Source organism: Suncus etruscus, chromosome X (genome assembly GCF_024139225.1).
Source record: "Suncus etruscus isolate mSunEtr1 chromosome X, mSunEtr1.pri.cur, whole genome shotgun sequence".
Taxonomy (NCBI): domain Eukaryota; kingdom Metazoa; phylum Chordata; class Mammalia; order Eulipotyphla; family Soricidae; genus Suncus; species Suncus etruscus.
Window position 1 is genome coordinate 45,628,510 of NC_064868.1, and position 26,420 is coordinate 45,654,929.

Consider the following 26,420-nt stretch of genomic DNA (forward strand, 5'->3'; position numbering starts at 1 on the left):
TCAAATGGCAGCTCAATTCTGAGTTCTTTGAGCACTCTCCAAACTGTTCTCCATAGGTGTTGGACTAGGGGTCATTCCCACCAGCAGTGTATGAGAGTTCCTTTCATACCGCATCCCCGCCAACAGAGATTGTTCCCATTATTTTTTATGTGAGCCATCCTCACTGGTGTAAGGTGGTATCTCATTGTTGTCTTGATTTGGATCTCTCTAATGATGACTGAAGGTGAGCATGTTTTCATGTGTTTGTTGGCCATTCTTTTGTCTTCCTCAGAGAAGTGTCTATTCATTTCATCTCCCCATTTTTTATGGCTTTATTTGGTTTTAGGTGGCTCAGCTTTCTGAGTGCTTTGTATGTTCTAGATATCAGCCCTTTATCTGATATGTCAAGTGAAAAGATTTTTTTCCGATTCTGTTAACTGTCTTCTTGCGTTAAATAAGGTTTCTTTTGCCATGCAGAAGCTTTTTAGTTTGATGTAGTCTCATTTGTTTATGTTTGATACTAAAATTCTTGCCATTGGTGCTCCATTCTCGAAGACCTTTTTGATATATAGGTCTTCGAGTGTTCTGCCTATTTATTCTCAATGAACTTTATAGATTCGGGTCTGATTTCAAGGTCTTTGATCCATTTTGAGTTGACTTTTGTGTAAGGGGTGAGTATGGGTCAATCTTCACTTTGGTACATGTGGTTTTCCAATTGTACCAACACCATTTGTTGAATAGACTTTCTTTGTTCCATTTCAGGTTCTTGCCTCTTTTATCAAATATTAGTTGGCTGTATATCTTGGGGTTTATGTCTGGGAATTCTGTTCTGACCCACTGTTTTGCAGTTGTGTTGTGTAGGGTGGTTTTTGTTACAATCGGGGGTTTGGATCGTGTAATTCATCTCTGAGCAGGTCATTTAGGATTGGTTTTGTTTGCACAAATAGTACAAGTTCTTTCTTGTTTGAGAATTTTTAGTCTGCCCTCCCATATGAATGATAGTTTTGCTGGGTATTGGACCCTAGGTTGGAAGTTTCTTTCATTCAGTCGTTTAAATATGTCATTCCACTGTCTTCTTGCTTGAATTTTTCGAATAAAAGATCTGGTTTGATTCTTATGTCCCTACCTTTGTACTTGAGGTTTTTTTTCTCTCTTATTGCTTTAAGGAGTTCCTCTTTCTCTTTTTTTTTTTTTTTGCCATTGGGATTACTATATGTCTTGGTGTTGGTTTATTAGGGTCTATTTTATTAGGGACTTTTCTCACTTCCTGGATTAGCATTGAAGTTTCTTACCAGAGGGTGGGGAATTTCTCTGCTATTATCTCTCTGACTACTTGTTCTTCCCCTTTCCCTATTTCCTCCCCTTCTGGTATACCCACAATTCTTAGATTGTTTCCTTTGTCTTTGTTCATTAGATATTGGACTTTTCCTTCCAGTGCTTTGCCTTTTATTTCTTTATTGGTTTCTTAATCATTTTTTGTTTGCAGTTTTTCTTCGAGTTCTTCAATGTGTTTCTCCAACTCTGTGTTTCTGCTTGTAAGGCTTGTTACTTTGTCTTTTAGTTCCTTCAATACTTTTTGTATGGAATCTCTCATGTTCTTTAACATTTCTTCTTTAATTAGGCTGATTCGTTCATCCATAGATTTCTTGTACTTGGTAGCTAATGTTTCTTTCATATCTTTTATCAATTGTTGCATTTCCATCCTCATTGCTGCTTTTAGGTCGCCTTCCCACGGATCTGTGCGTTTTGGCAGACTTGGAAACTTGTTAGGGTTTGTCTCCGTATCTTCAGATGTTAGGGTTCTCCTTGATTTACCCATATTTCTTTGCGTTTATTGGTATGCTTTGGAGTGCTGTGCCTCCTAATTTCAGCCTGTTTTTATCCCCTGTGGTGTGGGAATTGGTCCCTTCCCTGAGGGTGGTTCTAGGGGTACTGTTGGATGGTGAGCTTGCTGAGGTTTGGCTCCTCCTGTGCTTTTTAGATGGCCTGGCCTGATTCGTTGCTTTGCCCTTTTGTTGTCAGCTAGTGCTGGTCCTCTTCTGGTCACAATGGTGGAGGGCGCTGTTGAGTCTGGCTCTTTCTCCCCCCTCTACTACCTGGAAGTCAGCCTTCCTTCAGTGGATCTGGTCAATTTCCTTCTCTTTAATCCTGTTAGCTGGTACAGTTCTCCTCCTGGCCACGATGGTTGCAGGCGCTGTTGAGCCTAGCTCTCTGTTCCCTCCCCTCTCTGGGAGTCAATGAAGTTCCGCCCCCTCCAAGTTTCCGCAGAAGAAATTCCCCCAGCCAAGCCCACCCGGTAGCTGCCCTCAGCCTTTGGGGGGTCTCGGGTCCACTCTGGGGCTCAGGGGGCTAGGTTGCTCTAGGTTACCCAAAGGTCCAAGTGGCAGGCCCAAGCTCACACAGTCTATTGGTCCCAGCTTATCCCAGTGCTGCAGGTGACTCTGGCCGGCTAAGTACTAGGGAACTGCCCTCCTCTCTCTAAGCTCAGGTCGGGTGGTGTGATCTCTGGGGCCTGGAAAGTGAGGCGGCGGGTATGGGGTCTCTGTGCACACAGGCCGGCATGTGTGGAGGTCTCCGAACACCCACGTGGAAGGGTCCCAGGGCAATGCACTCACCCTGGGCACTGGCTCGGGGGGGGGGGTCGTGGACACGGGGGTCCCTATGCCACAGGTGGAGCGGCCTCTGGGTGCTGCACTCACTCTAGGGAAAGGCACGCAGACTGGTGGACGTGGAGGTCTCCGAGTGCCCACCTTTTGTTTCCAATTTTATAGGCTCTTGATTATTTATGAAATTTTGGTGTTAGGTCTGAGCTGGCTATACCTATAAGTTGTGTTAAGCTATATTCGCATGGGCAGCAAATTTGGGTGGGGCTTCCCTACCTGCGGAAGGCAGAAGAAAGCCGGCGGGGGCCAGGGATGAGTTTTTATATAAATAACTACATTTCAAGCTATTCTAATAATGAGAATGTATGAAGGAAATAGAAAGCCTGTCTAGAGTACAGGCGGGTGTTGGGTGGGGATCAGGGAGACTTGGAACATTGGTGATGGGAATGTTTCACTGGTGATGGGTGGTGTTCTTTACATGACTGAAACCCAAACAACACCATCACATATGAAATGAAGGTATTTAAATAAAAATATATCAAAATAATAAACTTAAAAACCTTCCTTTATGGAGCTGGGTACATCCCCAGAATTGTTGAGAGACTGGAGACATCATTGTTCTGCTAGCAATGAGGTGTTACATACATTTCATACTTATAGAGGTCACTTGATTCACTATAGTGTTACTCAGGGTTACAGTTTCTTTCAGAGATCAAACCTGACACATACAAGGTGTGTGTTCCAGTCCTTTGACTTATGTCTTTGCTTTAGATCAGGGGTTTCAAACTCGTGGCCCCCAGCCATTTGAGTCCCTCCATACAACATTTTGTGGCCCACGACCGACCTTCAAATATAGCAGTATTTGGGATTATTCACTTACCGAATAATCGCAATAAAAATCGCATTAGTAAGAAAAAATCGCATTAAACATTCGCATGCCCCGAGCAGTTCCGTTTGGGGTATGCAAATGTTTAATGCGATTTTTTTCGATTATTTTCCTTACTAATGCGATTTTTTTGCAAATATTCGGTAAGTGAATAATCGGGAATAATTTGTGCCAAGCACAGATGACATTTCCACTGCTCCTGCCAGCTGTCGCTTGCATTATTGAAGGCCTAAGGGAGAGAAGGGAGAGAGGTTTATTACAGAATTAGATTTTGTCATCCCTTCATTATGATTTCATCAAACCCTGCAGTGAAGAGAAAGATTGATGATGAGTACAGACAATGTCAAGAAAAGTGGGAGACACAGTATTTCTTTGTTGAGCACAGGGTTATCCCAACGTGATTAATTTGCTCAGAGAAAGATGCAGTGCACAAGGAATACAACTTGAAACGCCATTATTCAACTAAACATGCTGAGGAATGTGAAAAATATCAAGGAAATGAGAGAGCCAAGCGAGTTGCCAGTCTTAAAGCATGTCTAATGAGGCAACAAGATTTCTTCAAGAAAGCAACCAAAGAGATGTTGCATCAGTCGAAGCTAGTTACATGGTTAGTGAGATGTTTGCTAAGGCAGGGAAACCATTCATAGAAGGAGAATTGGTTGAAAATTGCATTTCACAGCCTTCAAGTATTATCTGTCTGGAAAAGAAAGGTCAGCTTTGCAAAATCAACCTTTCTGCCAACACTGTTGCAGAGCGCATTTCTGACATGTAAAGTGACATTTATTATCAACTGAGTGAGAAAGCCAAATGTTTTGATACATACTCTGTTGCTCTCGATGAGGGCACAGATATAACAGACACTGTGCAGCTCAGAATTTATGTCCATGGTGTTGATTGCAATTTTGAATTGACAGAGGAGCTGCTCACAATAATTCCAATGCATGGGCAGAGCACCACTAATGCGATATTTCAGCATCTGTGTGATGCCATTGAGAATCCAGGTTTGCCATGGAAGAGGTTTGTTGGAAAAATAACTGATGGAGCGCCATCAATGACAAGGAGGAAAAATGAACTGGTGACACTTGTTCAAAAAAATGGAAGAGGAGTGTGTAGAGAGGCCATTGCTCTTCACTCCTTTATCCATCAGCAGGCCCTTTGCAGTAAATGCCTGCCGTGTGACAATGTAATGTCTGTTGTTGTGAAATGCATCAACCAAATCAGATCCAGGGGCTTAAAGCACAGGAGGTTCCATGCTTTTTTAGAGGAAATGGAGTCATAATATAGAGATGTGCTCTATTTCACCGAGGTACGTTGGCTCAGCAGGGGAAAAGTCCTGAAAAGATTTTTTGAGTTGAGAGAATAAGTGAAAGCCTTCATGGAGAAGGTTGGGAATGCTGTTTCTGAGTTGAGCGATCACAAATGGCTTATGGACTTAGCTTTTCTTGTTGACATCACACATAAACTGAATGTACTAAACAAGATGTTACAAGGCCCGGGGCAGCTTAGCAGTACTGCCTATGACAACGTGAGAGCATTCTCCACAAAACTTGTGTTATGGAAATCCCAGCTCTCTCAGACAAACCTTTGCCATTTCCCAGCATGCAAGGAACTTGTGGATGCAGGCATACCATTCAGTGGTGAGAAATATGTTGATGCTATTTTTAAGCTAGAGAAGGAATTTGATCACAGATTTGCAGACTTCAGAAAGCACAGAGCCACTTTCCAAATTTTTGTGGACCCCTTTTCCTTTGATGTGCAAGATGCCCCTTCTGTGCTTCAAATGAAGCTCCTTGACCTGCAATGGAACTCTGATCTCAAAGCCAAGTTCAGGGAGATTAGTGTAAACGCAGACATGGATGAAAAATTTGTGAGAGAATTTCCCCCCCAACTTCCCTGAGCTTTCCCGAATGTTCAAGCACACCATGTGCCTTTTAGGGAGCACATATTTGTGTGAAAAGTTATTCTCCACATTGAACTTCAGTAAGTCAAAGCACAGGTCTAGACTTAATGATAATCATCTTCAAGCCATACTGAGGGTCTCAACTGCTTCCTCTCTAAAGCCAAATGTGGTTCAAATTTGTGAGAAGCACTGTCAAGTCTCTGGCAGCAAGGAATAGGCAAAGGATGCCATGTTCAGAAGAACTGTTCATGATCTTCACTTAATGTTCTATTCATGAGCAGAAGAAATAATTAAAACTGTTAATAATGATGTCTTAGGACTTTTTTTTGTGAAATCCCTTATGCTGCCCTGTCTCATCCCGACTTTGCTTCCTGTAGTTCCCAGGTAAATTGAATTTGAGACCCCTGGCTTAAGGTGTCCCTTTAAGTTGTTGATTTTGTCATTTTCTTCTTTCCTAACATAGGCCTGTATTGCTCTAAGTTTCCCCCAAATTACTGCTTTTACTGTGCCCCACAGATGTTGACAACTTGTTTCATCATTATCAAGGAATCTTTTTATTTCATTCTTGATTTTCTCTTTTATCAAGCTTTTGATGAGCAGCATGTTCTTTAATCTTAAAATATTGGATTTTCTCCATAATGTATTTTACAGTCTATCTTGATCTGTGTTATGTAGTGAACTGATAGATTACTTCTAATAATCATAAAATTTTGACTTTGTGCAGGATAGATTTATATACTAAGGCACCGTGTATTCTAGAGAAGTATCCATGTGCACTTGAGAAGAATGTGTATTCTGCTTACTAGGGGTGGAGGGCCCTGTATATATACATTAGTCATAGTTCTTCTAGTTTCTTATTTTGGGAGCATATCTTTGATAGATTTCTGCCTCTTCGTTCTGTCTAGTGGTGATAATGGTGTGTTGAAGTATCCTACTACTATATAGGTTGTTACATATTTTTGTGTTTTACAGGTTTGTGAACAAATGCCTTACATATTTTGCTGGCTCTGCATTTGTTGCATAAATTTTGATCAGAGTTAGTATTTTTTGATCTAGTGTTCCCCTGATCAGTAAGTAGATACCCTCTTGGTCTCTGAGCACTTTCTTGTGGTTTAATGCAATCTGTTCTGATATAAGAATGGCTGTCCCAGATTTTTTTTTATTTTCCATTGGCGTGGAGAATTGATTTCCATCCTTTTATTCTAAGTCTGTGTCTATCCTGTACTTTTAGGTCTGTTTCTTGAAGGCAGCAAATATCCAGTTTTTGTTTTCTGATCCAATCCTCTATTCTTATCTTTTAATAAAGGAGTTTAGCCCGTTTACATTTAAGGAGATTATTGTCATAGAATTTTGTTGTGCTGTTGTATTGTCTAGGGCAGTTGTTATAATTGTGTGCCTAGATTATGTAATTCATCTCTGAGTAGTTCATTTAGAGTCAGTTTGTTAGCTAAAATAGTGTGGCCTTTTGTTTGGGAATATTTTTAGCCCTCCCTCCCATACTGGTGAGACTTTTGCCTGGTAATAACTCTAGGCTGAAAGTTTCTTTCATTTCTAGCTTAAACATGTTTCACTGTCTTCTCGCTTGAATTCTTTCAAATGGGAGATCTGGTTTGATTCTTATAGTCCTTTCTTTGTACTTGAGGTTTTTTCCTCCCTTACTGCTTTAAGGAATTCATCTTTCATTTTTATTTTTTTTGCCACTTAATTTATTATATGTCTAGGTGTTTGTTTATTAGAATATATTTTATTAGGGACTTTTTTGTCCTCTTGGATTTGTACTGCTGCCTCTTTCCAGTGATTGGGAATATTTTCTGCTATTATTTTCATCATTACTTGTTCTTTTCCCTTCCCTATTTCCTTCCCTTCTGGTATTTCTACAATTTGTAGATTATTCATTTTGTCTTTCTTCTTTAACTACCTAATATTTTCTTCCAATGTGTTACCTCTCGTTTCCTTATTGACTTTTTTGGCGTTATTGAATTGTAGTTTTTCCTCTAATTTCTCTATGCAATTCTCCAACTATGTAATTCTACTATTGTGGCTTGCTATAATGTTTTTTATTACTCTTAATTACATTTGTATGGATTCTCTCATCTTCTGTAAAAGTTCTTCTTTTAGTTGCTTAAATAGTTCATCTATGGATTTTTTAATTTCTCAGGCTAATGATTCTTTGATTTCATTGCTATGACATTCATTACCACTTTTAGATCCTCATCTATTGTGCTTGTGCATGGTGGACTTAAAAACTTGCTTGCATTTCTTTCTATATCCCTTGCTTATAGTGTCTTCCTTAGTTTACCCATATTTATTTGCATTTGGTGGCTTATAGTGTTGAAGTTTCAGGTTGTTTAATAAAGTGTTTTTGTGAACTTATTTTTTTAGAAGTGATAAGATGTATATATCTGATTTTGAGTTTATTTTTCCTATTTGAATGAGCTTGTCAAAATATGGCAGAGGTATTAAAAGGTACTTCATTGTTTTGCTGTTCTGTTTTATGGGTTGTGGATTATATGAGGGAAATAAATGTTAGGTCTGGCCTGCTTGGACCTGTATAGTATACAGAGTTTCTGGTCTGGAGAGTCTTCAGGGATGAGGTGGGGAGAAATGGCAGGGACTGTACAAAGGTTTGGCTTGCCCTTGGTTGCCCACACTCCTCTGTCATTTGTGGCATGGTGCAGGATACCTTCTCTGGAGAGCAACCCTAAATGGGAGTGATGGTGGCAACTGTGCTGGGATTTGGCCCTAGTCTGGTGTTTCCGCCCTCCTCTGTCATCTGTGACATGGCATTAGGTCCCTTCCTTCGAGTGTGGTCCTAAGTGGGGCAAGGTTTTACTTTTTTGGCATAAAATTACTGATTTATGAGGAGGGAGTCTGCCTGCTGCTAATGATCATCACTTCAAGGGCCTGACCTGTTCATTGCTGTGAGTGCTGAGAACAAACCCCTCCCAGAAGCCCTCACTGAAGCTGTGTGAGCGGAGGTAAGCCAAAAACTGAGAAGCACTGAGGAGCCTGCCTGCTACAGCTAATCACCACTACAAGGGCTGCAGCTGATTATTAGTGTGTGTAATTTGACCAACAGCCACTCACAACCCTTGCTGATGCCACGTTAGAGAGATAAGCCAGAATTGGCGAAGCAGGGAGAAAGCTATCTGACACTGCAGATCACCACTCAAGAGTATGCAGCTGATCATCAATGCGGGTGCTGAGAACAACCCCCATCCAAAGCTGTGTAAGGTGAGGTACACCAGAAAGGGCCAAGCTTGGAGTAGTGTTGTCATTCCTCTTTGCTTTGCAGACACGTGCATCTCGTAGCCCATAAACCCCACCAGAAAATACAGTAAAAGCTACAGTACAAGCATGTCAATGGGAAAACAACACAGAAAAACAGCATATATAGAGAATGAAGATGGTAGCTCTGATTACCCGAAAAGTAGAAACGACACAGTTAACCTCCTAAATAGAGTTTAGAGTAGGAAAGTGGAGGTTGCTCATAAAACTCCAAGAAAGCATACATAAAGCTGAACAGAACACACAATATATAAATCAGAAAACTGCAAATGGAAATAACAGGGCTGAAAACTTCAGTAGGTGAAATTAAAAACTTAATGGAAAGACTATCCAACAGAGTAACAGTAGCTAAGGATATAATCAGAGGCCTGTAAGATGAGATGCAGAGCAACTCCATACAGCAGCAGAGACTGAAATAGAACCTTAAAGCAAATGATCAGACATGAAAAAGATACTCAAAGAATGTAAACAGTTGAACATATAAGTCCTTGACAAGTTCAACAGAAACAACATATAAATCATTCAAGTCCCAGAAACCCAGGAAGAAAATACCCAGGAAGTATCAATAGTCACGGACATCATTACAGAGACTCCTCCAAAGGCAAAGAGTGCACACAACCAAATTCTGCATGCCCAAAGATTACAGATTAAAAGAAACCCAAAGTAAAGCACCCCAAGACATACCCTAGTCATAATGACAAATCTCACAGATAGGGATAGAGCACTAAAAACAGCAAGATTAAAAAAGGTAAATTACTTTCAAAGGAGCATCCTTAAGATATACAGCAGACCTGTCATAAGAAACCCTAGAGGACAGAAGGCAGTGATGGGATATAGTGACAATACTCAATAAAATGAATGCTTTGCCAAGAATACTGCACCCATCGAAACTAACTTTCAGGTTTGAAGGAGGTATACATAGTGTCAGAAACTTTGCAGACTCGAAAACAGCCTTAAGAGAAAAACTAAAAGGTCTACTTAAGTCAAGGCATAACAACTGCCTCAACAATTTTCTACACAAATATAGACTCAGAAACGTTATAAGAGCCAAAGATGGCAATTTCTTAGAAGAAATAGGCCTAGTATATATATTCTTCTCCAAGCACCTGGGTCATTCTCCAGGATAGACCACATGCTGGCACATAAAACATACCTCCATAAATTCAGGAGAATAGAAATTTTGCAGGCTACATTTGCTAACCACAAGACTCTGAAATTAGATGTGAACTGCAGAGGGACACAGAAGAAAAACCTTAACAACTGAAAATTAAAAGCCTCCTAAGGAAGAACAAGTGGGTCGTAGATGAAATCAAAAAGAAAATCAAAACTTTCATTGAAATAAATGACAATGAAGACACAAAATATCAGAATCTATGGGACACATCAAAAGCAGTACTGAGAGGAAAAATTATAGCTTTGCAAGCACACATCAGGATATAAAAAGGGGCATAAATGAACAGCTTAAGTAGGCAACTTATAAAATTACAAAATGATCAACAACAGGAACCTTAAATAGGGAGACAGAAGAAAATAACAAAGCAGAAATCAATGAAGTGGAAACCTGGAAAACAATGAGAAAGATCAAAAAGGAGAACTTAGTTCTTTGGAAAAATAAAAAAGATTGATAGACCATTGGCAAAACTCACAAAGAAAGAGAGAGACTTGATAACCCATGTCAGAAAGAAAAAGAGATCACTACACATACTGCAGAGATTCAAAGGGTAATCAGAGACACTCTATGGCACGAACCCTGAGAACCTAGAAGAAATGGATACATTCTTGGACTCTTATAATTTTCCATGGTTAAAAAAGGAGGATGTAGCATATCTAAACTCCCCATCACTTTTGAGAAAATTAAAATGGTAATCAAATGTCTGTCCCCAAAGAAAAACCCAGGCCTAGATGGATTCACTAATAAATTCTCTCAAAACTTTCAAGAAGAACTACTACCAACTGGCCAGGCTCTTTCAAAAAATTGAAAATCCGGGAACACTTCCAAAGAGATTTTATGAAGCCAACATCACCTTGATACCAAAAACCGACAGAGATAAATACTGCCAAAAGAAAATTACAGACCAATATCCCAGATGAACACAAATGCAAAGATGCTCACAAAATCTTGGCAAATAGCATTCAATGCTTCATCAAGATCATTCACTGTGATCAAGTAGGTTTCATCCCAGGAATGCAAGGATGTTTTAACATCCGTAAAATATCAACAGAATACACGTCAAGAAATAAAATATAATCAGACTTAAAAAAAAATCCAAAGGCAATGATAGCAGAATTGATACCCATTCTACACCATGTTATACACAGAGGAAACCACTTATACTAGCAGCCCTGGGGGTAAAAGAAGGAATATGGGATGCATTCTGAAGGGAATACATTGGTGGTGGGAATGCCCATGATTCAATGTCGCTATGTACATAAAATATTACTGTGAAAGATTTGTAAACCACTTTGATCAAAATAAAAATTTTAAAAAGTTAAAAAAAGAAAAATAATATTATGCATATTATAAACATAATAATAAATTTTTTATTTAAACACCTTGATTACATACATGATTGTGTTTGGGTTTCAGTCATGAAAGGAACACTACCCATCACCAGTGCAACATGCCCATCACCCATGTCCCAAATCTCCCTCCTCCCCACCCGACCCTTGCCTGTACTCTAAACAGGCTCTCCATTTCCCTCATACATTCTCAATATTAGGACAGTTCAAAATGTAGTTATTTCTCTAACTAAACTCATCACTCTTTGTGGTGAGCTTCCTGAGGTGAGCTGGAACTTCCAGCTCTTTTCTCTTTTGTGTCTGAAATTTATTATTGCAAGAATGTCGTTCATTTTTCTTAAAACCCATAGATGAGTGAGACCATTCTGCGTTTTTCTCTCTCTCTGACTTATTTCACTTAGCATAATAGATTCTGTGTACATCCATGTGTAGGAAAATTTCATGACTTCATCTCTCCTGACAGCTGCATAATATTCCATTGTGTATATGTACCACAGTTTCTTTAGCCATTCGTCTGTTGAAGGGCATCTTGGTTGTTTCCAGAGTCTTGCTATGGTAAATAGTGCTGCAATGAATATAGGTGTAAGGAAGGGATTTTTGTATTGTATTTTTGTGTTCTTAGGGTATATTCCTAGGAGTGGTATAGCTGGATCGTATGGGAGCTCGATTTCCAGTTTTTGGAGGAATCTCCATATTGCTTTCCATAAAGGTTGAACTAGATGGCATTCCCACCAGCAGTGGATAAGGGTTCCTTTCTCTCCACATCCCCGCCAGCACTGTTTGTTCTCATTCTTTGTGATGTGTGCCATTCTCTGTGGTGTGAGGTGGTATCTCATTGTTGTTTTGATTTGCATCTCCCGGATGATTAGTGATGTGGAGCATTTCTCCATGTGTCTTTTGGCCATTTGTATTTCTTCTTTGTCAAAGTGTCTGTTCATTTCTTCTTCCCATTTTTTGATGGGATTAGATGTTTTTTTCTTGTAAATTTCTGTCAGTGCCTTGTATATTTTAGAGAATAGCCTCTTATCTGATGGGTATTGGTGAATAGTTTCTCCCACTCAGTGGGTGGCTCTTGAATCCTGGGCACCATTTCCTTTGAGGTGCAGAAGCTTCTCAACTTAATATATTCCCATCTGTTAATCTCTGCTTTCACTTGCTTGGAGAGTGCAGTTTCCTCCTTGAAGATGCCTGTAGTCTCAATGTCCTGGAGAGTTTTGCCTACGTGTTGTTCTATATATCTTATGGTTTGGGGTCTGATACCGAGGTCTTTAATCCATTTGGATTTTACCTTCGTACATGATGTTAGCTGGGGGTCTAAGTTGAATTTTTTGCAAGTGGCTAGCCAGTTGTGCCAACACCACTTGTTGAAGAGGCTTTCCTTGCTCCATTTAGGATTTCCTGCTCCTTTATCAAAAATTAGGTGATTGTATATCTGGGGAACATTTTCTGAGTATTCAAGCCTATTCCACTGATCTGAGGGTCTGTCCTTATTCCAATACCATGCTGTTTTGATTACTATTGCTTTGTAGTAAAGTATAAAGTGGGGGAAAGTAATTCCTCCCATATTCTTTTTCCCAATGATTGCTTTAGCTATTCTAGCGTGTTTATTGTACCAAACAAATTTCAAAAGTGCCTGATCCACTTCTTTGAAGAATGTCATGGCTATCTTTAGAGGGATAGCTTTGAATCTGTATAATGCCTAGGGGAGTATTGCCATTTTGATGATGTTAATCCTGCCAGTCCATGAGCAGGGTATATGTTTCCATTTCCATGTGTCCTCTCATATTTCTTGGAGCAGATTTTTATAGTTTTTTTGTATAGGTCCTTCACATTTTTAGTCAAGTTAATTCCAAGATATTTGAGTTTGTGTGGAACTATTGTGAATGGGGTTGTTTTCTTAATGTACATTTATTCCTTATTACTATTGGTGTATAAAAAGGCCATTGATTTTGTGTGTTAATTTTGTAGCCTGCCACCTTGCTATATGAGTCTATTGTTTCCAGAAGCTTTTTGGTAGAGTCTTTAGGGTTTTCTAAGTAGAGCATCATGTCATCTGCAAACAGCGAGAGATTGACTTCTTCCTTTCCTATCTGGATTCCCTTGATATCTTTTTCTTGCCTAATCGCTATAGCAAGTACTTCCAGTGCTATGTTGAATAGGAATGGTGAGAGAGGACAGCCTTGTCTTGTGCCAGAATTTAGAGGAAAGGCTTTTAGTTATTCTCCATTGAGGATAATATTTGCCTCTGGCTTGTGGTAGATGGCCTTAACTATATTGAGAAAGGTTCCTTCCATTCCCATCTTGCTGAGAGTTTGATCAAGAATGGGTATTGGACCTTATCAAATGCTTTCTCTGCATCTATTGATATGATCATGTGGTTTTTATTTTTCTTGTTGTTGATGTTGTGTATTATGTTGATAGACTTACGTATTTTAAACCATCCTTGCATTCCTGGGATGAAACCTACTTGATCGTAGTGGATGATCTTCTTAATGAGGTATTGAATCCTATTTGCCAGGATTTTGTTGAGGATCTTTGCATCTGCATTCATCAGCGATATTGGTCTGTAATTTTCTTTTTTCGTAGCATCTCTGTCTGGTTTAGGTATCAGGGTGATGTTGGCTTCATAAAAGCTATTTGGGAGTGTTTCCGTATGTTCAATTTCATGAAAGAGTCTTGCCAGGATTGGTAGTAGTTCCTCTTGGAAAGTTTGAAAGAATTCATTAGTGAATCCATCTGGGCCTGGGCTTTTGTTTTTGGGCAGACTTTTGATTACCATTTTTATTTCTTCAATGGTGATGGGGGTGTTTAGATATGCTACATCCTATTCTTTCAACCGTAGAAGATTTTAATAGTCCAAGAATTTATCCATTTCTTCCAAGTTCTCATTTTTAGTGGTGTAGAGTTTTTCAAAGTAGTTTCTGATTACCCTTTGAATCTCTGTCATATCAGTAGTGATCTCACCTTTTTCATTCCTAATTCGAGTTATCAAGTTTCTCTCTCTCTTTCTTTGTTAGGTTTGCCAGTGGTCTATCAATCTTGTTTATTTTTTCAAAGAACCAACTTCTGCTTTCGTTGATCTTTCAGATTGTTTTTTCGGTTTCCACTTCGTTGATTTCTGCTCTCAGCTTTGTTATTTCCTTCTGTCTTCCTATTTTTGGGTCCTTTTGTTGAGTACTTTCTAGTTCTATTAGCTGTGTCATTAAGCTCCTCAGGTAAGCTCCTTCTTCCTTCCTGATGTGTGCTTTCAAAGCTATAAATTTTACTCTCAGTACTGCTGTTGCTGTGTCCCATAGTTCTGATAGTTTGTGTCTTTATTGTCATTTGTTTCCAGGAATCTTTTGATTTCCTCCTTGATTTCATCTCGCACCCACTGATTATTGAGTATGAGGCTGTTTAACTTCCAGGTGTTAAAGTTTTTCTTCTGAGTCCCTTTGGAATTCACAAATAATTTCAGAGCCTTGTGGTCAGCGAAGGTAGTCTGCAAAATTTCTATCCTCTTGATATTATGGAGGTATGTTTAATGTGCCAGCATGTAGTCTATCCTGGAGAATTTCCCATGTACATTGGAGAAGAATGTGTATCCATGTTTCTGGGGATGGAGTGTCCTATATATATCCACTAGGACTCTTTCTTCCATTTCTCTCCTCAGGTCTAGTATATTCTTGTTGGGTTTCAGTCTGGTTGACCTATCCTGTGTTGACAAAGCAGTGTTGAGGTCCCCTACAATTATTGTGTTGTTATTGATATTGTTTTTTCAGATTTGTCAACAGTTGTTTTAAATACTTTGCTGGCCCCTCATTTGGTGCATATATGTTTAGGAGATTTATTTCTTACTGCTCTACATACACCTTGATTAATATAAAATGTCCATCTTTGTTCCTTACAACCTTCCTGAGTATAAAGTTTGCATTATCTGATATTAGTATGGCCACTCCAGCTTTTTTATGGGTGTTGTTTGCTTGGATAATTTTTCTTTAGCCTTTTATTTTGAGTCTATGTTTGTTCTGACTATTCAGGTGCGTTTCATGTATGCAGCAGAAGGTTGGATTGAGTTTTTTGGTCCATTTAGCCACTCTGTGTCTCTTCACTGGTGCATTTAGTCCATTGACTTTGAGAGAAAGTATTGTCCTGGGATTTAATGCCATCTTTATATCGAAATTTGGTGTGTCTTTTGGTTAGTCTTCTCTTAAATTAGGTCTTTCAGTTTTTCTCTTAAGACTGCTTTTGAGTCTATAAAGTTTCTGAGCTTTTTTTTGTCTGTGAAACCATGTATTTTTCCGTCAATCCAGAAAGTGCGTTTTGCTGGGTACAGTATTCTAGGTGAAGCATTCATTTCATTCAGTCTTGTTACAATATCCCACCACTGCTTTCTTGCATTGAGTGTTTCTGCTGACAGATCTGCTGTAAATCTCAAAGATGCTTACTTGAATGTATTTTCCCCTTTTGATCTTGCTGTTTTCAGAATTCTGTCTCTATCTGTGGGATTTGTAATTGTGACTAGGATGTGTCTTGGGGTGGTTTTTCTTGGGTCTCTTTTGGTTGGTACTCTTCGAACATGCAGGATTTGATCACATATATTATTTAGCTCTGGAAGTTTCTCTTTAATGATGTTCTTGACCGTTGATTCTTCCTGGAAATTTTCTTCTTGGGTCTCTGGGACTCCAATGATTCTTAAGTTGTTTCTGTTGATCTTATCATAGACTTCTATTTTCATCTGTTCCCATTCTTTGACTAATTTTTCCATTGTCTGTTCATTTGTTTTAAGTTTTTTTTTCCAATCTCTACTGCTGTATGGAATTGTTATGTATCTCATCTTCCACAGCACCAAGTCTATTCTCAGCTTCTGATACCCTGTCCCAGAGCTTATCCATTTTGTCATTCACTTCGTTTACTGACTTTTTCAGGCCTGTTAGTTGAGATGTTATTTCAGTTTGGAGTTTTGTGATTTCTCTCTTCATATTTTCTTGGTTCTTATTAGTGTTCTGTTCAACTCTATCCATGGTTTCTTTGAGTTCTTTGAGCATCTTCCATATTGCTAGTCTAAAGTCCTTATCTGAGAGGTTGATTAGTTGGTTGGTCATGAACTGGTCATCAGAATTATCATCTTCATTCTCTATGTTTGATGCTGGCCTGCGTTTTTTCCCATTGTCACACTTGTATTGTGGTTTTTTCTACGTGTTGTGGTGGTATTCATTGGTTATATGATGCAGGCAGCACACTTCTCTGGCTCCGCCCTTTCTGGATGGGCCGACTTGCCTCCAAGGTAGGGGAGTCCTCCGTGGATGAAGCCTCACATAGGATCAAATCTTAGACCCGAGCACGCAGTAGAGGAGACAGTCTGGAGAGAAATTCTTGCTTCTGTGATTCAGCACAGTTCTTAGTGTGGTTTTTTTTCTTCTTGTGATGGTGTTCTTTTTTTAGAAAGAGCGTACGGCTGCATAGCGAAGCGGAGCTAAGTGCCTTCTGGAGCCTCTTTTCAGCCCACTCTCAAGAGGTTCATGCAACAGGATAGTAGAGAGACACACACAGGCAGCACTCACAGTTTTCACAGTTGGGCCCCACTGGACAGGCTAGTATTCACTCGCTTGCTGGGCAGCTTCAGAATGCTGTATTTTTGGGGTTCGCTTCCCAGGACTTTGAGGAGAGCTTCAAGAATTCAGAAAAGACAGCACAGGGCTCCCTTCAGGTCTTCTGTTTCCTCAGAAGAAGCACAGCCGGGTGGAGACTCTGTAGGTAGAGCAATCAGCACTCTGCCTGGAAACCCCCACATCCAGCCATTTCTTACTCACTCACTTGCTGGGTATCTTCAGTTTTTTTTTTGCGTTCGCTTCCCAGGGCTCTGAGGTGAGCTTCCAGAGTTCAGGAAAGACAGAGAAGTGTTGGACAGGGCTCCCTTCAGGTCCTCAGTTTCCTCAGAAGGAGTACAGCCGGGTGGAAACTCTGCAGGTAGAGCAATCAGCACTCTGCCTGGAAACCCCCACATCCAGCCATTTCTTACTCACTCACTGGCTCGCTGGCTAGCTTCCAAAAGTAGTTTTTTTGGAGTTCGCTTCCCAGGGCTTTGAGGTGAGCTTCCAGAGTTCAGGAAAGACAGAGAAGAGTGGGACAGGGCTCCCTTCAGTTCCTCAGTTTCCTCAGAAGAAGCCCAGCCGGGTGGAGACTCTGCAGGTAGAGCAATCAGCACTCTGCCTGGAAACCCCCATATCCAGCCATTTCTTACTCACTCACTGGCTCGCTGGGTAGCTTCTGAATGTAGTTTCTTTGGGGTTCGCTTCCCAGGTCTCTGAGGAGAGCTTCCAGAGTTCAGGAAAGACAGAGAAGAGTAGGACAGGGCTCCCTTCAGGTCCTCAGTTTCCTCAGAAGAAGCACAGCCGGGTGGAAACTCTGCAGGTAGAGCAATCAGCACTCTGCCTGGAAACCCCCACATCTAGCCATTTCTTACTCACTCACTGGCTCGCTGGCTAGCTTCCAAAAGTAGTTTTTTTGGAGTTCGCTTCCCAGGGCTCTGAGTTGAGCTTCCAGAGTTTAGGAAAGACAGAGAAGAGTAGGACAGGGCTCCCTTCAGGTCCTCAGTTTCCTCAGAAGGAGCACAGCCGGGTGGAGACTCTGCAGGTAGAGCAATCAGCACTCTGCCTGGAAACCCCCACATCCAGCCATTTCTTACTCACTCACTGGCTCGCTGGCTAGCTTCCGAATGTAGTTTTTTTGGAGTTCGCTTCCCAGGGCTCTGAGGAGAGCTTCCAGAGTTCAGGAAAGACAGAGAAGAGTAGGACAGGGCTCCCTTCACGTCCTCAGTTTCCTCAGAAGAAGCACAGCCGGGTGGAGACTCTGCAGGTAGAGCAATCAGCACTCTGCCTGGAAACCCCCACATCCAGCCATTTCTTGCTCACTCCATAATAATAAAATTTAAATGCTAGTGTTGAAAGCCATATTGTTATGGCTCTTATAATAGGTCAGAAATTTTGGCTGTCTTCAGCAACAATTATTTACAGGTTGGAAGAGCTCGATGCTGACTGAAAATTAACTCTTTTTATGTGCAGTCTAGTCTTTTTGGAACTTTTTATGTTCCAACGGAATCATTTTAAAAACTCAATTAGTAAATTGTAAACCATTGTTACCAGCAGAATTAGCTATGTTCTTAGCTAAGTAAAAAGTTATGTCCTTACAAAGCTTCTGACCCATATGTTTATCAATTGATAAATGTATACTTCTGTGTTTTGTGTTTCTGCCACCTTATTTCATATGTATTGTTGATTCATTAGTACAGATCTCAAAGACAACAGCAATATGCACTGTGCCTAAAGAAATATTTTCTAACATGGATTTTCTCAGGAAGTCATGTCACAGCATTTTTACCTCTAAGAACACTACACAGCACCTCAGCTCTATACTTGGAACTGTTTAAAAGCAAAAATCACTAACACCTACCAAAAATCATGTCACTAAAAAGGCTACAAAATGATACTTGTTTAGTTTGAGAGAGGATAAAAGACAGCAAAGTATCTAAAGCAGGGGTCTCAAACTCAATTTACCTGGAAATTGCAGGAGGCAAAGTTGGGGTGAGGCAGGGCCGCATAGGGGATTTCACAAAAAAAAGTCCTCAGACGTCATTATTAACAGTTTTAATAATTTCTTCTGAACATGAATAAAACATTGAGTGAAGATCATGAACAGTTCTTCTGAACATGGCATCTTTTGCCTATTCCTTGCTGCCAGAGACTTGACAGTGCTTCTTCTCACAAATCTTAACCACATTTGGCTTTAGAAAGGAAGCAGTTGTTATTTCCTTCTGTCTTGCTATTTTTGGTTCCTTTTGTTGGTCATTTTCTAATTTTTGAGCTGCATTATTAAGTTATTCAGGTATGCTCCTTCTTCCTTCCTGATGTGTGCTTGTAGAGCTATAAATTTTCCTCTCAGGACCGCTTTTGCTGTGTCTCATAGATTCTGGCAGTTTGTGTCTTCATTATAATTTGTTTCCAGGAAAGTTTTGATTTCCTTTTTGATTTCATCTCTGGTTGTTCAGTAGCAGGGTGTTTAATTTCCAATTGTTAAAGTTTTCTTCTGTGTGGCTTTGTAGTTTATATCTAATTTCAGAGCCTTGTGGTCAGCAAATGTAGCCTGCAAGATTTCTATCCTCTGGATTTTATGGAGGTATGTTTTATGTGTCAGCATGTCGTCTATTCTGGAGAATGACCATTACATTGGAAAAGAATGTGTATCCAGGTTTTTGGGGATGGAGTGTCCTGTATATATCTACTAGTCCTCTTTCTTCCATAATTATTTTCAGGTATGGTTGACCTATCAAGTGTTGACATGGCCATGTTGAAGTCTCCCACAATGATTGTGTTATTATTTTCTTCTTTCAGATTTGTCAGTAATTGTATTAGATAATTTGCTGGTCTCTCATTGGGTGCATATATGTTTAATAGTCTGATTTCTTCTGTTGCACATATCCCTTGATTAGTAAATAGTGTCCATCTTTGTCCCTTACCACTTTCCTGAGTATAATGTTGGTGTCATCAGATATTAATATGGCCACCCCAGCTATTTTGAGGTTGTTGTTTGCTTGGATGATTTTTCTCCAGCCTTTGATTTGGAGTCTATATTTGTTCTGACTATTCAGATGTGTTTCTTGTAGCCAGCAGAAGGTTGGATTAATCGTTTTGACTCATATTGCCACTCTGTGTCTTTTAATTGGTGAATTTAGTCCATTGACATTGAGGGAGATGATTGTCATAAGATTTAATGCCATCTTTGTAGATAAGTTTTCTGTGTTTGTTGGTCTCTCTTGTCTTAGAGTAGACCTGTCAGTTTTTCCTTTAAGGCTGGTTTATCATCTGTGAAGTTTCTGAGCTGTTGTTTATCTATGAAACTGTGTATTCTTCCTTCAAACCTGAATGTGAGTCAGGCTGGGTGCAATATTCTCGGTGAGGCATTCATTTCATTCAGTCTTGTCACAATATCCCACCACTCTCTTCTGGCCTTGAAAGTTTCTTGTGACATGTCTGCTGTAAGTCTTAGGAATCCTCCTTTGAATGTAATTTCCCTTTTTGATCTTGCTGCTTTCAGTATTCTATCTCTATGGGATTTGTCATTGTAACGAGGATATGTCCTGGCGTGTTTTTCTTTGGGTCTCTTTTAGCTGGTACTCTTTGGGCATGCAGGATTTGATTGCATGTAGTCTTTAACTCTGGGAGTATCTCTTTGATGATGTTTTTGACAGTTGATTCTTCCTGGAGATCTCCTTCCTGGGTTTCTGGGACTCCAATGATTCTTATGTTGTTTCTGTTTAGTTTATCAAAGACTTCTATTTTCATCTGTTCGCATGCCTTGAGTACTTTTTCCATTGCCTGTTCGTTTGTCTTAAGCTTTTTTTTCCAATTTCTTCTGTTGTGTTGAGTTTTTCTGCATCACATCTTCCAGTACTCTGATTCTCTCCTCAGCTGCTGATACCCTGTTGGCGAGGTTATCCATTGAGGTTTTCAGTTGAGCAAATGTGTTTTTCAGATCTGTTATTTCAGTTTGGAGTTTTCTGATTTCTGTCTTTGTGTTCTCTTCAGATTGATTTATGCTTTTTTTGAGTTTTATGAACATATTCCATATTTTTATTCTAAACTCCTTATCTGAGAGGTTAATCAGGTGGGGTGAATTTATTAGATCATCTGAGCTTTCATCTTCATTTTCTGTGGATGCTGTTTGCCTGCAAGTTTTCCCCATTGTCATGCTTGTAGTGTGGTTTTTCCTGTGTGTTGTGGTGGGGTTCATTGGTTAGAAAGATTGCGCGGCTGTGAAGGTAAGCAAAGCGGCCTAGCTCTTCTGCTGCCTCTAGTTGACAGTCCTCAGAGTGAACAAAGGCACAGCAGAGAGGAGCCTCCACAGTCCAGAGACCTCAGCTTATTGGACAGCGACCCCGCAGCCAGAATGTACTTACTCAGCAGCTTCAAAATGCAGTTTTTTGAGGGTGCGCTCCCTAGGCCTCTAAGGAAACCTTCAGGGATTCAGAAGAACAGGCAGACAGGCATAGACGTTTCCCCTGATGTCCTCAGAGTGAACAAAGGTACATCAGGGTGGAGCCTCCACAGGCCAGAGACCTCAGCTTATTGGACAGAGACCCCCGCAGCCAGAATGTACTTACTCAGCAGCTTCAAAATGCAGTTTTTTTGGGGGTGCGCTTCCTAGGCCTCTGAGAAAACCTTCAGGGATTCAGAAGCACAGGCACAGGCAGACAGACATAGAAGTTTCCCCTGAAGTCCTCAGAGTCAATGCTTATAATATTTCATAGTTCGCGGGTTAGAGTGAAAACTCCCTTAAAAGACCGTCTGACTTTTAATTTTATAAGTCATCAAGTAATGTGTCTAGAGATTAAGAAATCCAGTAATTATGAGATGATTAATAATTCAATTGTTTATTGCCTTTATGAATCCTAAAGAGAAAATATTGTCACCAGAAGCTGTATGGTCTCTAATGTGCTATTTTTCAACTAAAGGTCATATGATTCAATAGTGGCATTAGCTTAAATTGCATAAATGTAGCAGGAGAGTGCTAAAGTTATTCAGGGATCAAATGGAAGGACAGAGAAATCACAGAAAAAAAAGAAATAAGAGAAGCAAGGTTAGGAAAATGTTGAGAAATATTCTAATAGACACAAAGATAGTAGTAATGGCAACTCTACTCCATGGATTTTCTAGGGTGGGAACTACCCTGCCCCCATTGAATTCTGGAGTAAATAGATCCTGATTGGACAAATCTACCCACTATATACTCTTAGTTTCAAGGCACTGAACAGTGATTCCTTGATCAGTAAACATGTTGTTTGTTATTACCTGCTTCTCATACAGATTTCTTCCACAGAGCAAATACAGTGGTTCCATCTGTGATTAGCTATTTTTTTGTAAATAAGTAACATGACATTTCTATTTTGTATATTGATCTTACTAAAGGGTTTGGTTAATGGGGATTTATCCTGGAGAAACAAATCCACAAACTCTTCCTGAAGACACATTGAATAATTATGGTCAGAAAAATAAAGACAAAGAAAACTGGTCAGAACTTAGGTTTTAGGAGTGTTAATATGTACAAGGAAATGACCCAACTAAGCTTTTAGGACTATTGATATATACAGTAAAAAGAACCCAAAAGTGTTAGGCAAGACGTGCAACAGTGTAAGAAATACTTAAGGAGTAGAAATGTGAGGGAGAGGGGCATACATCAGGACCTTCCTTTATAAGCTCCACATCAAAGTTTTTCACATTGTTCTATTAAATTAGTGAATCACAATCTATAGTTATGGGGGCCTCGAATTAATCACAAGCTCCAAGGTGATCATGTTGCTCACTAAAATTTGATTACTTCTATGCTGTTCCATGTTATTTTAATATAATTCTCTTATCAGTCGCAAAAAGAGTGATAGTTGGGAATGATGCCTGATCCAACTGCTGTGAAAAACAATATAAAGAGTTCCCAGTAAACTCAAGATTAAGCTGCCATACAACCCAGCAATCCATCTTTTGTGTTCTATCCCCAGGAATAAAAATAATCATCGAAAAGAATGTATGCACAATTTTATTCATTGTAGCACAAAGTACAATAGCTAACACTTGGAATCAACCTAAATGTCCAACAACAGACCAGTGGATCATAAAGATATAGTACACATATACAATAAAATATAACATAGCATTAGGAATGATGCAGTCATTCAATTTGCAGTGACATGGATGGAGCTGAAATATATCATTTTAAATGAAGTAAACCAGAAAAATAAGTATAAATACAGAGTATTACTTATATGTTGTACTTAGAATAACTTCATGAAGAAATGCATTGGTCTAAATGGGAGTTATGTTGAAAATCCTTAGCTCCAGAGTATAGTGAGAAGGAAAAAAATTAAGAGAAAGAGCAGAAATACAAATATGAAAGGATGGGAGCCATGGACTCAGCGGTCTAAGGTACATTGGTGGAGAAAAAAAGAATAGAACCAAATATTTAAACCAAAGTCAGTAACAATGTAATTAAGAAACCCAGACTCTAACAAACTAACCTTTAACTGGGTCTGTTATACTGGCAGACTGGGGGTGGGGGCAAAGGTGGTGGTTAAGATACACTTTAGGAAAATGATGGATGGTAGTGGACACATCTTTGGCATAGAAAGGACACACTGAGAAAGTAACACAGAAAATCACCATACTTAGTAACTAAAAATGGTAGTCCTGAAGACTAAATCATAAGTAACAAGTTACACTACACATAATTAAAGTTATAGAAGATATGTTGAGGATGTTTAAAGAACTCAAAGAAACAATGTAATGGATAGTCAATAGAACACCAGAGGATATTAACTAAAAATGAGAAAAATACAACCACAAATAACATAATCAAAGAATTTTTAGGTGAAATAAAAAACTCTCGAAGACTTCAGCAGCAGAGTAGCTGAGGACAAAATCACTGAGCTGCAGAATGAGATGCACAAAACCTCCAAACAACAGCATAGAATGGAAAAAGGCTCAAAATAAGGTAATAACAGACAAGAAACCTTGGGATGGATTCAAGAGGAACAACAAAAGAATCATTGGGTTCCCCGAGAGACAGGAAGGCAACTGTGATGAAGAAGCAATAGTAAAGATATTGTGGAGAGGTTCCCAGAAATTGGTAAACAACCAACAAAAGAAGCCCAAGCAGCAGGAAAAAATAAATGAAAAAAAAACCAGCAGAAATAAATGAAATGGAATACAAAAAAACTCAAAACATTAGCCAGGAGCTAATTATTTTGAAATATTGTATATTTTAAATAATCAATAAACTAGTAAGACTCACAGAAAAGAGGGAAACCCTAATTAACTGTAACAGAAATGAAAGGGGTGTCACAAAAAAACGCAGAAATTCAAAATATCATCAGATTATTTTCAAAATCTTTATGGCATGAAATGAAATAATCTAGAAGAAATGGATAAATTTTTGGACTCACAAATTCACACGACTGAAAGAAGATATTTGGAATACTATTGAGGAAATTGAAATGGTAATCAAAATTTTTCGAAAAATAAAATCCAGTTCTAGATGGATGCACTAGGAAATTCTACCAAATCTTTAAAAAAGATCTACTGTCAAGTCTTTTTAGGCTTTTAGGAAACTAAAGTAATTGAAATACTCCTAAACTGTTTCTATGAAGCAAACACTGTCCTTATACCCAAAGCAGATCTACATAGCACAGAAATAGATAATTATAGACCATGTCTCTTATGAACATAGATGCAAAGATTCTTAACAAAATACAAGCAGATTTAATTTAATGACTCATAAAAAGATCATACATCATGACTAAATGAGATTTATCCCATGTTTAAAAATATAGTTTAACATACACAAGTCAATGTTATATTCCATATCAATACAATAAAAATAAAAATCATGTGATCACATCAAGAGATGCAGAGAAGTAATTCAACAAAATTCAACAGACATTCATGATAAACGTTTTAATAAAACGGAATTGAAGAAAACTTTCTAAATTTAGTTGAAGTTATTTGACCAAAGCCCACAACAAACATTAAACTCATTGGGGAAAGACTAAAATCCATCTTGATGTCAGGAACAAAATAAAGTTGCCCACTCTCAACATTTCTATAAAATATAATACTGGAAGTACTTACTACAGCAATTAGGAAATTACAAGATATTAAGTAAGTATTGATAGAAAAAGAAGTACTTAATCTCTACTTACAAGTGACATGATACTATATCTAAAAAAACTCTAAAGATTCTAAGAGAAAAACTCATAGAAATACTAGATTTATGTAGAAAAGTGGCAGGCAAAAATTAATACGCAAAACTCCATGAGTTTTATGTATACAAATGATGAAGAAAGGAATTTTATATGAGAGTAATGAGTTAAATGAGTAATTGAAATTAATAATGATCCCATTCAAAATTGTGCCTAAGAAAAACCAAAGAAATAGGAATCAGCCCTACTAAATAATTAAAAGACCTATATAAAATCCTCCAAATCACTACATATAGAAATAAAGATCATACAAGGAAATGAAAATGAATACTCTGCTCATGGGTTTTTAACATTATCATATAAGCAGTATATCCAAAAGCATATAAATTCAATGTAGTCCTTCTAATACTACTCATGGCATTGTTTTCAAAGAAATAGATAAAATATTCCTGAAATTTATCAAGAACAATACAATGACACAATAGTAAAATCAATTCTCGATAAAAACCGGCAGACTGTTGCAGAAGCCAGATCCCCGGTTTGGGACATCAAGAGGGGAAAAGCCATGAATCTACGCCCGCCCAGTGGGGCCCAACTGTGAGTGCTACCTGTAAATGTCTGTCTACTGTCCTCTTGCGTGAAACTAATGCGAGTGGGGCAAAAGAGGCTCCAGAAACTTGCTCTCCCGGAGGCCATTTCCAGGGCTGGAATTCAGAACATAAAAACCGGCAGACTGTTGCAAAATCCGGATCCCCTGTTTGGGACATCAGGCAGGGAAAAGCCACGAATCTACGCCTGCCAAGTGGGGCCCAACTGTGAGTGCTACCTGTAAATATCTGTCTACTGTTCTCTTGCGTGAAACTCTTGGGAGTGGGGCAAAAGAGGCTACAGCAGAGCACGGCCGCTCCGCTTCACTACGTGCGTGTGCGCTCCTTCTAAGAAAAGAACACCATCGCAACAAGAAGAAAAAATCACACTAAGAACTGTGCTATATCACAGAAGCAAGCATTTCTATCCAGACTGTCTTCTCTGTTGCATGCTCGGGCCTAGGATTTGATTCAGAGTGAGGCTTCATCCATGGAGGACTCCCATCCCTTAGAGGCAAGTCAGCCCATCCAGAAAGGGTGGAGACAGAGGAGTGTGCAGCCTACATCATATAGCCAAAGAATACCACCAAAACACGTAGAAACACCCACAATACAAGTCTGACAAAGGGGAAAAAATGCAGGCCAGCATCAGACATAGAGAAGGAAGATGACAATTTTGATGACCAGATAATGACCAACCAACGAATCAACCTCTCAGATAAGGACTTTAGACTAGCAATATGAAAGATGCTCAAAGAACTCAAAGAAACCATGGATAGAATAGAACAGAACACTAATAAGAACCAAGAAAATATGAAGACAGAAATCACAAAACTCCAAACTGAAATAACATGTCAACTAACAGGACTGAAAAAGTCAGTAAACGAAGTGAATGACAAAATGGATAAGCTCTGGGACAGGGTATCAGAAGCTG

General features: G+C 39.2%; 1 protein-coding gene across 1 annotated transcript in view; it reads left to right on the forward strand.

Moving 5' to 3' along the window:
* The first annotated feature begins 2,560 nt into the window (after positions 1 to 2,560).
* Positions 2,561 to 26,420, forward strand: part of MAOA (monoamine oxidase A) — an 857,322-nt gene continuing 833,462 nt past the window's right edge. The window contains exon 1 of the mRNA XM_049767258.1: positions 2,561 to 2,565. The gene's annotated coding sequence lies outside the window, so the exon portion shown is untranslated. The remainder of the gene's footprint in view (positions 2,566 to 26,420) is intronic.